We start from the raw sequence: 10,873 nt of genomic DNA on the forward strand, positions 1-10,873 counted from the left end.
CATTGACTTGATTTCAAATTAACTGTTAACAATCTCGTTTACCTGGTAACAAGTGAAACATGCATAAAAATATAATCAAAATAATGTGCTGCTGATGGGATTTGATTAATACAGTTTCCTAATTGACTCTTTAATTGTTTTGTTAGCTGTAAATTTAAACTTAAATCATTACAGTGAATTATTATATTATGGATAATGTAATTGCTGTTAAAAACATTTAATGAATGATGAATCCCACTTATTAATAAATGTGAACATTGTATTGCAGCTATGTGTGATTATATTTAATGATTTACCATTATCAAGGTATTACCTTATAATTTACTTAATTACCTTTTGTTAGCTTTGAATAAACAATTGGATTAAACAATGGGATCAAGTACATCCTCCATTTTTTAGGCCTAATCTCATTTTGAGTAGCATTAATGGTTCTCAGTTAATCAGCTTACTATTATACATTTCAGATAAGCATTCAAATTTTCAACTTTTTTCCTAATTCTTATTTTAACTCTTGGATTACTGACTTGACTAAATGTTGATTTACATACTAATTAACCTTATAAGAATCGACATCACCCACCATTTACACTAGATCTTAGGAAAATCTTTGTCTCTTCCACTTGTTTAGCGTCAAAAATGTCAGATAATTTTAATTCCACTAATATGCAGATTACAATTAACCTTTAATCTTTTCAAACAAAGATTTTAATATTAATCCACCGTTTGAAATTAGCAGATAACCCCTTTGGCTTCTTTGGTAAAGAAACACTTTCCCTCCTTTTTTTGCGTTTCAACTTCTGACATAAGTCTTCTGCTTCAACGTTTGTGTCTTTTATTTTGTGAGTTTAATTATCTTATTCAAGCATCAACGGCTAATCAATTTCATCTAATTTTCATCAGTTCCCCGAATATAGTGTGATTATGATTGTGATCATCGTTTAATCAGCTGAATTTTAAACGGTTTCCTCTTTAATCAGTGAGTTGCAGATGGATACCGATATTTTGTCTTGATATTTGTTTTGAATTTACTCTGCGAGTCTTAACCATGTTCAAATCTTATTACTGTGATTGTCTCGGTTCCTTCATTGGTTATAATTACTCTGTCAAATTATCATTTATTGCCTTCAATTCATTAACTTTGGAAATTCTAATTGTGCCCAATTTATTAACGATAAAGCAATCTAGATTAAATGATGGAAGCAAAGGAAGGTAACTCGTTCATTTCAAGAGTGAATTCAATATTTGCTGTGAAACATGCCAAGTGAAATTGCTAATTTTTTACTTCTCAAAGTCATGATTGTTAAATTAACTAAATAGCTGGCTGTTATGGTTAATTACCAATATTGATAGTTTAATAATGTTAACATTGGTTATCAAGAAAAATTGCAAACATTAATTTGATCATTGAACATCTTGACATTGAGTTTTGATCGTTTTCATTTGCTTAATTGTAGTCGACTTTTGTTCACTTTGTATGCAATATTTACAATTAGCACTTAACATTTTACCTTTATCTTTACCTGGAAAGGGTGAGATACAAACAAGTTTTTTTACTTCTCTTTCATTCCAAAACAAATCTTGAGGCAACTTTTTCATTTTGTTATTATTTTCATTTAATTTTACTAAAAAAATCTTTGCTCGGCAAATAATTTAAATCATTAAGCTCAACTGTTTGCTTTTTCATTTCAGATGCAGTTAATAAAGCCATTCAATTAGGAATAATGGCAATAATCATGATAATAGCTTCTTGAGGAGAAACGCAAAAGAAGTAGCGAAAGTTGCAAATTATTATTTAATGTTGCAAGGTTAGTTAATAAATTCAGCAATCTCCTAACTGTATAAACAGCAATTAACAATCATATCTGGTTCAACTAATTTTGTTTCCTTTTCTCACTTATTTTAGATTTTTCATCAACAATCAACAAAACAAGTACAATAATGGCTACCAGTGTAACAAAGAATCATTTATTTGAATCACTAATTAATCAATCCAGACTGACATGAAAGGAGTAAATTAATTGATGGTGTGATTAATGGGATGGTTAATTCATGAGGATTGGCGGTTTTCCGAATCATTGACTTTGTCCAAGAATACCAATTAAACTGTCAGATTGACCAAAGACCAAAATATATTGCTAGTAATTGGTCATTGGTGGCTGATAGTTGATGTTTGACCAGTGTTTGATTGTTGATGGTGTACTGTAGGCTACCTTGAAAAAGTCAGTTTTGCTCATTAACCTGAATCGTTTCCACATTTGAGCGAAGCAAAAATGCTAATCGACTGTTGAAAATTACAACAATTGATCTCAATTTGGTTCATACTATTGTTGATCATGAAAGTTTAAAATTAATACATTTTTGATAGTTGAGCTTGTAACTAGTGAATTGTTTTTAATAACTGTTTTCTTGGTTTAATTAAAAACAATCAATCTATTATAAACGACTGGAAAGGTTGAATCTTGAGTTTAGTGAAAATATTCAACTTATTTGATTTTAGGTAAAAGTAATACTTTTACTCTCATTAACAAATTGCTTTTGATTTATTCAGGTGGAGTTATTCATTTTGTTACGTTTGACCAACTAATATATAAATTAATACACAAATTATTCATACTTTTTATTTGTTCTATTGGTTAATATATCAATACCAAACCTTAAATATGAATAAGCTGTCCTTTTATTAAAAAGTAATTTAGATTAGTTAACATCAATTGTCAAGGTTATCGTTTCAATTGAACAACAATTGAACAACAAGAAATATTCAAGCAAGATTTAATTCTGAGGCCAATTTGGTTGATGGTTTAATATTTTTATTAAAGTTAATCATAATTTTAATAAATTATCTTTAAACTTACTGGTTCAAATAAGCTAAAGTGACACTGAATTTGGGTATAAAACGTTACACACCCAAAGGAGAGTTGAACATCAAGAAATGCATTCGATACATATAAGGTATAACAGGAGTGTTTGTGGTCTTATTGATTAATCCTCTGGAACCAAATTGGACCTAACATAGATTATCTCAATTGGTGATATTACGATGATTAAGTGTAAATGGGTTGCTTTGATAATCTAGAAATGTTTGAAGAAATGAGTGCAATTTGAGTTGATTGTAGAGGTTTGAATATTATATTCAACATCAGAATTGAAAGTCAAAGTCAATTGACTCGATTGGATAGTAGAGTCATCTTGTGGTTAACTTATTAACTTTGCGTTTCTGGTTTTGAAGCTGAAGTCTAATGATACAGAAAATTAGCAATCATGAGAGCGATTGTTAAAACAAAGCTTAGCAGGGAAGTAATGAAATTAGGATTAATCAGGAATAAATCAGAGAAGGTGAAACCAACATTTTGCCAGAGCATTCGATTGAGAAAAAGGTTATTCTGTCAAAGAGGAAACACAATTTAGATTTGAAATGATTTACAAATCATTACGTTACCTCATTACGTAAACTGTAAGATTTTAAGTCATATGAAATTTCGTACAAATGCTCCATGCCTGCAGTTGAAACTTTGTTTACAGCAACCAGTTTAACCGTTAAATAGGCTAAATTGATAATATCCAAGACCATAAACAAGCCGTAGGTTACACCTGTTTCAACATTTGGTCCTAAGATATCAACATTGTTGACAATGTTGAACAAAATGAACTGGCAATAAAACCAAGCGATGAAATGACGGGCAAATTTTTCCGCTTCTTGTGAGGCTCGAATGGTACAGCTATAAAATAACCGATTACTTCTTAACTCAGACAACATTGGATCGGCTGAGTTAATCTGAAAGTTTGCCAAATGATGGTTAACGTATTGAAAAGCGACGTTTAAGCAAATACAAAGATCTATGATCAAGTGAACCAAGGAAAAGTGTGCAATCAGCAAAATTAAATCTACGAAAGTTTCACAGATTAAATCGATCCCACTTCTTCGCCGATTCACCGGGCTGGTTAGCATTATCATCATGTATGAAAGTAAAGAAACAAAGCAGAACCAATTTTTAAGTTTTCGTTCTCGTTTGATTTGTTTGACACTTTCCACATCCTTTTCCAGCTCCAGGCGACTCAATTGTTCAATGTATGCTGCAAATGCTTTCCAGTCAAGACCAAAAGTTACAATCACACAACGCGACAATAAAATGGCAACGTAAATACCATATCGGATAATATCGAATACTTGGGATCTTGGTTCCATTGAAGAACTAAAGGAAAGAAGTGCAAGGATCCGTCGAATGCTTTTAATGAATCCACAAAATCCAAGAGTAAATATGATGAACCATCGAGGGAAAGGCGATAACATTAGGTTGTACTTGACCAGAAAACCTTTGGCAACAATCGATTCGTTTCTGTCCATTTTGATAGTTTAATTGAATTCAAATGAATATTCGTTTCTTAATTGCAGAAAAACCTTTGGTCTAGACGTTTAGAAAACAACAATTGGACCTTTTGCGGTGCTTTAGGTGACGTCTAAGATTACCTTCATGTTTCTCTTATTCATTGTGAGTCATTTAATTGTGAAATATATTCGATTTTAAAATGTAATTGATTAAATGATTATAAAGCAAAGCATTGTTCATTATTGACCATTATTGGTCATTTCTTTGAATAATGTCTCTAAAACTTTTGTAATAAATCATAATCAGGTATTCAATTTTATTATAATATCTAACAAGAATATTAAGATCATTGTAAGATCAATCGTCATAATGTATAAAACATTGATTTTCAATTCGACTAGACTGAATAATCCTGAAAGGTTAAATGTAATGAGTTCAATCTGAGTTATCGGTTTGGATGCGCGAATTGAGGCTACTTTCAGTTGAATTACTTGAATGGATTAACCGATTAATCTTTTGTTTTATTATTAATATTATACAGTTAGTCTCTTTAAAGTTCAAACCAACAGGTTGGCATTAACATGGTTTATTTGTACAAGTAGTTTGCCATTGTAAGAGCAATTGTTAGCACAAAGCTTAGAAGTGCAGTAATGAAGTTAGGATTGATGAGAAACAAATTAGAAACAGTGAAACCAACATTGTGCCAGAGCATTCGGTTGAGAAAAAGGTTATTCTGTAAAAGACGAAAGACTGTTTAGTTTTGAACTAATAACTAATAATTGATTTACCTCATTTTGAAGATTGTAAGACTTAAGATCGTATGAAATCTCGTACAAATCCTCCATTCCTTCAGTTGAAACTTTGTTGACAGCAACCAGATTCAATGTTAAATAGCCGGCAGTGATCATATCCAGTATCATAAACAAGACGAAGGTTACACTTATTGCATTTTTCGGTCCTAGAATATCAACTATATTGACAATGAAGAATAAAATAAACTGGAAATAAAACCAAGCGATATAATGACGGGCAAATTTTTCAGCTTCTTGTGATGCTCGAACGGCACAACTATACATTATACGGTTACGTCTCAATTCAGACAGCATTTGTTTGGGAGAAGTTACCTCGAAACGTGCCAAGTGATTGTTAATGTATCGAAAAGCGGCCTTCAAGCAAATGCAAAGATCTATGATCAAGTAAATGAGGAAAAAGTGCGCAGCTAATGATACTATAACGACTAAAAGACTAAAAATTTTGTAAATTTCCATATTCAACTTCAACATCAAAAATGAGTTTTTATAATTCATAACATAAGAAATTAGAGAAACAAAGCAAAACCAATTTTTAAGTTTCCGTTCTCGTTTGATTTGTTTGACACTTCCATCATCGATTTCCAGCTCCATTTGACTCAATTGTTCAGCATATTGAACAAATGCTGTCCAGTCCAGAGCGAAAGTCACAATCATACTGCGAGATAATAAAATAGCAAGGTCAATACAATGTCGTATGGTCTCGAACTCTTGGGATCTCGATACACTTGGAGAGAAAGATTCAGTTAACCATCGATTGTTTTTAATCAAGTCACAAATTCCAAGAGTAAATATTATGAGCCATCGAGGGAAAGACGATTTCATTTGGTTATACTTGAGAAGAAATCCTCTGGTAACAATTGATTCGCTTCTGTCCATATTGAAAGTTGCAATTGAATCTAGAAAACTTTTGTTTCTTAATTTCAAACAAACTGTTGGTAATCAACAATTTTTCAACTGATCTTTTTGCAGCTACAAATCATAATGCGGTGTCCATGGTTATCCGTTTGATGTGTATTGCGAAGTAAAATTGATTTCCTTCATTATTATCATTATTGGTAACTTCTTTGAATAATGTCTTAAAACATTTGTAATAAATCATAATCAGGTATTCAATCGTCATAACATTGCTTTTTATTATCTTTTTTTATTTTAAAATTGATACAGATTCGAACTGGTCATCACTAAATCTTTCAATGAGATATTGATTTGATTGAGTTCACTGGAAAATGCGTTTCCTCCGAGTCCATATTAGTTTGCAATTATGCTACAATAATGATTAAGAGTAAATAGTTGGTTTGTTTAATTTTGAAATGCTGAAAGAAATGAGTGCAATTTGATTTGGTTGTAAAGTTTTGAATATTGTATTCAGAATTAAGAGACAAAATCAATCGACTTTTTTTTCTTATATTTAAGTCTAATGATACAGAAAATTAGCAATCATAAGAGCAATTGATAATACAAAGCTCAGAAGTGAAGTAATGAAACTAGGATTAATCAGAAATAAATCAGAGAAGGTGAAACCAACATTTTGCCAGAGCATTCGGTTGAGAAAAAGGTTGTTCTGTCAAAGAGAAAACACAATTTAGATTTGAAATGATTAACTAATCATTTAGTTACCTCATTTTGAAGATTGTAAGATTTCAAATCGTATGAGATCTCATACAGATCCTCCATGCCTGAAGTGGAAGCTTTGTTAACAGCAACTAGTTTCATTGTTAAATAGCCTGTATTGATGCCATCCACTACCATGAACAAGAAGAAGATTATGCTTTTTTCATTTCTTTGTCCTAAGAGATCGACGATGTTGGCAATGTTGAACAAAATGAACTGGCAATAAAACCAAGCGATAAAATGACGGGCAAATTTTTCAGCCTCTTGTGATGCTCGAACGGTACAGCTGTACATCGAGCGTATGTGTCTCAATTCAGACAACATTAGATTGGGTGAAGTTATCTGAAAGTGTTTCAAATGATGGTTAATGTATTGAAAAGCGACCTTCAAGCAAATGCAAAGATCTATGATCAAATAAATGAGGAAAAAGTGGCTGATGAATAAAACAATATCAACAATAAGTATAGAAACTGTATAACTTTCTTTTCTTAGTAAAGTCACAAAGTGAATGATATTTAAAATTATGTATGAAAGTAAAGCAACAAAGCAAAACCATTTTTTAACTCTTCGTTCCCGGTTAATTCGTTTGACACTTTCGTCATCCTTTTCCAGCTCCACTCGACTCAATTGTTCAATGTAAGCCGCAAATGCTTTCCAGTCCAGAGTAAAAGTTGCAATCACACAGCGAGACAAAAAAACAACATTGTAAATCGTGAATCGTATAGTTTCAAAATCTCGAGGTCTCGAAACACTTGAAATAAATTGAACAATCCAAAGAGTCTCTTTAATGAATCCACAAAATCCAAGAGTCAATATCATAAACCATCGAGGGAAATGCGTTAACATTAGGTTAGACTTAACCAGAAAACCTTTGGTAACAATCGATTCATTTCTTTCCATTTTGATAGTTTCAATTGAATCAAACGGAAAATTTTATTCCTAATCACAGGAAAACCATTGGCCAAGATGTGGAGAAGTAACAATTCTTGAAATTGGTCTTTTTACAGTGTTCTCTCTGATCTCTATGGTTATCTATTATGTGTCTCTTTTTATTATATCAATGTGTCAATATTTAGTGTGAGTCTTCCATTCAGTTGTGGACATTTAAACTAAAATTGATTTAGTGATTATAAAGCAAACGATTGCTCATTATTGCTCATCATTGGTCATTGCTTGAAATAATTTCTTTAAAACTTCGTAATAAATCATAATCAGATATTCAATTTTATCTGATATGTGAGATCAATCATCACAATTCACCATTGATTTTTACTTCATTTATCAGCCTTTCTTTTCAAATTGATACAAACTGGAAATGATTAAAATTCAACGAGATCGTTTATGTTGCTTCAATCAGAGCAACCAAAGAATTGAGAAAAAGGTAAAAGTAAAAAATTCTGTAAAAGACAAAAGACAATTTAGATCTGAAATCGCTGCAAAAACACTCATTTACCTCATTGCGCAAATTGTAAGATTTTACTTAATTGTTCAACAAATTGTACATAATAACGCAATGACCTTGAATGACCTTGACCTTGAAATATGAGAATTGAGTATAGCTCAAATTTCCATAAACAAAATATCTAACTTCATGGTCACTCAGGGGCAAAGATATAGCCAATTTGCAACGGGAAAATTAGCTGAAATGCCCTGTATATTGTATATTCAACAAATACTGTCCAGTCCAGTCCGAAAGTCACAATCATACTACGAGATAATAAAATAGCAAGATAAATACTAAAGGGTGGAACAAAAGTAGGGTCACAAATTTTTGATCGGTTTATCTCATAATAGAGGTCAGTTTGAATTTTTAAAGAGATTGAACTAAACTGCTTAGATTCTTGGCTTTCATTTGATACTAAATTTGCACATTTTTATTCAAACCATAGCTAGTAAACGGAAATCTAACGAACTCCTTTTTAATCAAGTCTGCCAATTTCACATGAAAAGTGAAAAAAATCGATTGTGTTGACCGAGCGTTCTAACCCTCCCAACCACCCCCAAGCTCGCTCAATTGAGGAATTTTGGACTTTATGTTAAGTCGAATATTCGCAAAGGTAAACACTTCTAGACAAATGTGTGATTTCACCAAAATATGGACTAATATATCGAAAAAATTTACCTAAAGCTCCGGCAAAAATCTTTTGGTCGACTTGAAGAAAAAATTACGTAAAGCATCGAGAGCTGGGCCATTTGCAATAATTAGATAACCAACTTGTAGCTTGTTTTCAGCAATATCATTTTATAAAAATCCATCGAATTGCCTGTTTTCATTATTTAATTATTAAGTCTCAAAGTTTGTGACTCTACTTTTGTTCCACCCTTTATATTGTATAGTCTCGAACTCTCGTCACTTTGAGAGAAAGATTCAGTAATCCATCGATTGTACATAATCAAGTCACCAGAGTAAATATAATATCATAGACCATCGATGAAAAGATTAAGTCATTAGGTTAAATTTAACCAGAAAATCTTTGGTAACAATCGTTTATGTGCATATTGTAAAGTTGCAATTAAATCTGAATAAACCTTTGTTTCTTAACTATACTAAACCATTGGTCTTTTTGCAGTTGCAAATCATGTGGCGTCCATGTTTCTCTATTTCAATTGTATAATGGTCCTGAGTTTCTTTTATTAATTTTGAATATTTCTTATTTTAAAGTAAAATTGTTTTTTGGTTATAAAGGGTGTATTGTTTAAGAGTGCAATTATGGGAGCCAAAAGAGTAACATTTATCTAACTGATTGTGGTGATTATGGTGATAAAGATGTTGATAAATATTTTGCATTTTTCATCATTGTCCATTTTCACCTTTATCTTCATCTTATCAACATATTTATCGTCATAACCATCACAATCAGATAAGTAAATGTTACTCTTCTGCTCTCATAATTGCACTCTTAAACAATACACCCTTTACAATTGTTCATTATTGACCATTATTGGTCATTTCTTTGAATAATGTCTTTGAAACTTTTGCATTAAATCATAATCAGATATTCAATTGTCATATGTAACATTGGATTTTTCTTTATTTATCAACCTTTCTTTTCATTGGACAACATTACATCTTTCAACGAGACCAGCGTGCAAATCGACTCAAATGAATAACTGAGTTATCTTTTGGTTGTAAATAAAAGTCTAATTGTACATAAAATTAGCAATCATAAGAGCAATTGTTAACATAAAGCTTAATAGTGAAGTAATGAAACTAGGATTGATCAGGAACAGATTAGAGAAGGTGAAACCAACATTTTGCCAGAGCATTCGGTTGAGAAAAAGGTTATTCTGTAAAAGACAAAAGACAATTTAGATTTGAAATGATTAACTAATCATTTAGTTACCTCATTTTGAAGATTGTAAGATTTCAAATTGTATGAGATCTCATACAGATCCTCCATGCCTGAAGTGGAAGCTTTGTTAACAGCAACCAAGTTCAGTGTTAAATAGCTTGCAGTAATTATATCCAGTATGATGACCAAGAAGAAGATTAAGCTTTTTTCATTTTTTTGTCCTAAGAGATCAACGATGTTGACTATGTTGTACAAAATGAATTGACCATAAAACCAAGCGATAAAATGACGGACAAACTTTTCAGCCTCTTTTGATGCTCGAATAGTACAGCTGTACATTATACGGTTACGTCTCATTTCAGTCAGCATTGGTTTGGGTAACGTTACCTTGAAATGGGCCAAATGATGGTTAATGTATTGAAAAGCGGCTTTCAAGCAGATACAAAAATCTATGATCAAATGGATGAGGAAAAATTGGCTGGTGAATGAAATAATATTTGGCAGAAGCATCAAAGCTGAATAAATATCAATTGTTAGCAAAGTCACAAAGTGAATGATGATACAAATTGTGTATGATGTTAGAGAAACAATACAAAACCAATTTTTAACTCTTCGTTCCCGGTTAATCCGCTCGACACTTTCTTCATCCTTTTCCAGCTCCACTCGACTCAATTGTTCAATGTAAGCCGCAAATGCTCTCCAGTCCAGAGCAAAAGTCCCAACCACACAGCGAGACAAAAAAACAACATTGTAAATCGTATACCGTATAGTTTCAAATTCTCGAGGCCTGGATTCATTTGAAAAAATAGCCGAAATAAACTGAATAACC

The 10,873-nt window shown here is 31.7% G+C and overlaps 1 long non-coding RNA gene across 4 annotated transcripts in view; it reads left to right on the plus strand.

Annotated features, from left to right (window-relative positions):
• Positions 1–4,794, plus strand: part of LOC149094941 (uncharacterized) — a 5,891-nt gene extending 1,097 nt beyond the window's left edge. Inside the window, exons 2-5 of one of the 4 annotated variants that reach the window (XR_016197951.1) lie at positions 1–1,209; positions 1,690–1,805; positions 1,904–3,966; positions 4,046–4,794. The exon at positions 1–1,209 is cut by the window's left edge and continues 497 nt beyond it. This is a non-coding gene — a long non-coding RNA (uncharacterized LOC149094941). Of the gene's footprint in view, positions 1,210–1,689; positions 1,806–1,903 lie in introns of all 4 variants that reach the window. The other 3 variants (XR_016197952.1, XR_016197950.1, XR_016197953.1) reach the window with 3 other exon arrangements.
• Positions 4,795–10,873: the final 6,079 nt, after the last annotated feature.

Source organism: Tetranychus urticae, chromosome 1 (genome assembly GCF_039701765.1).
Source record: "Tetranychus urticae isolate SD_2017Ah chromosome 1, NJAU_TeUrti_SD_1.0, whole genome shotgun sequence".
Taxonomy (NCBI): Eukaryota; Metazoa; Arthropoda; class Arachnida; order Trombidiformes; family Tetranychidae; genus Tetranychus; species Tetranychus urticae.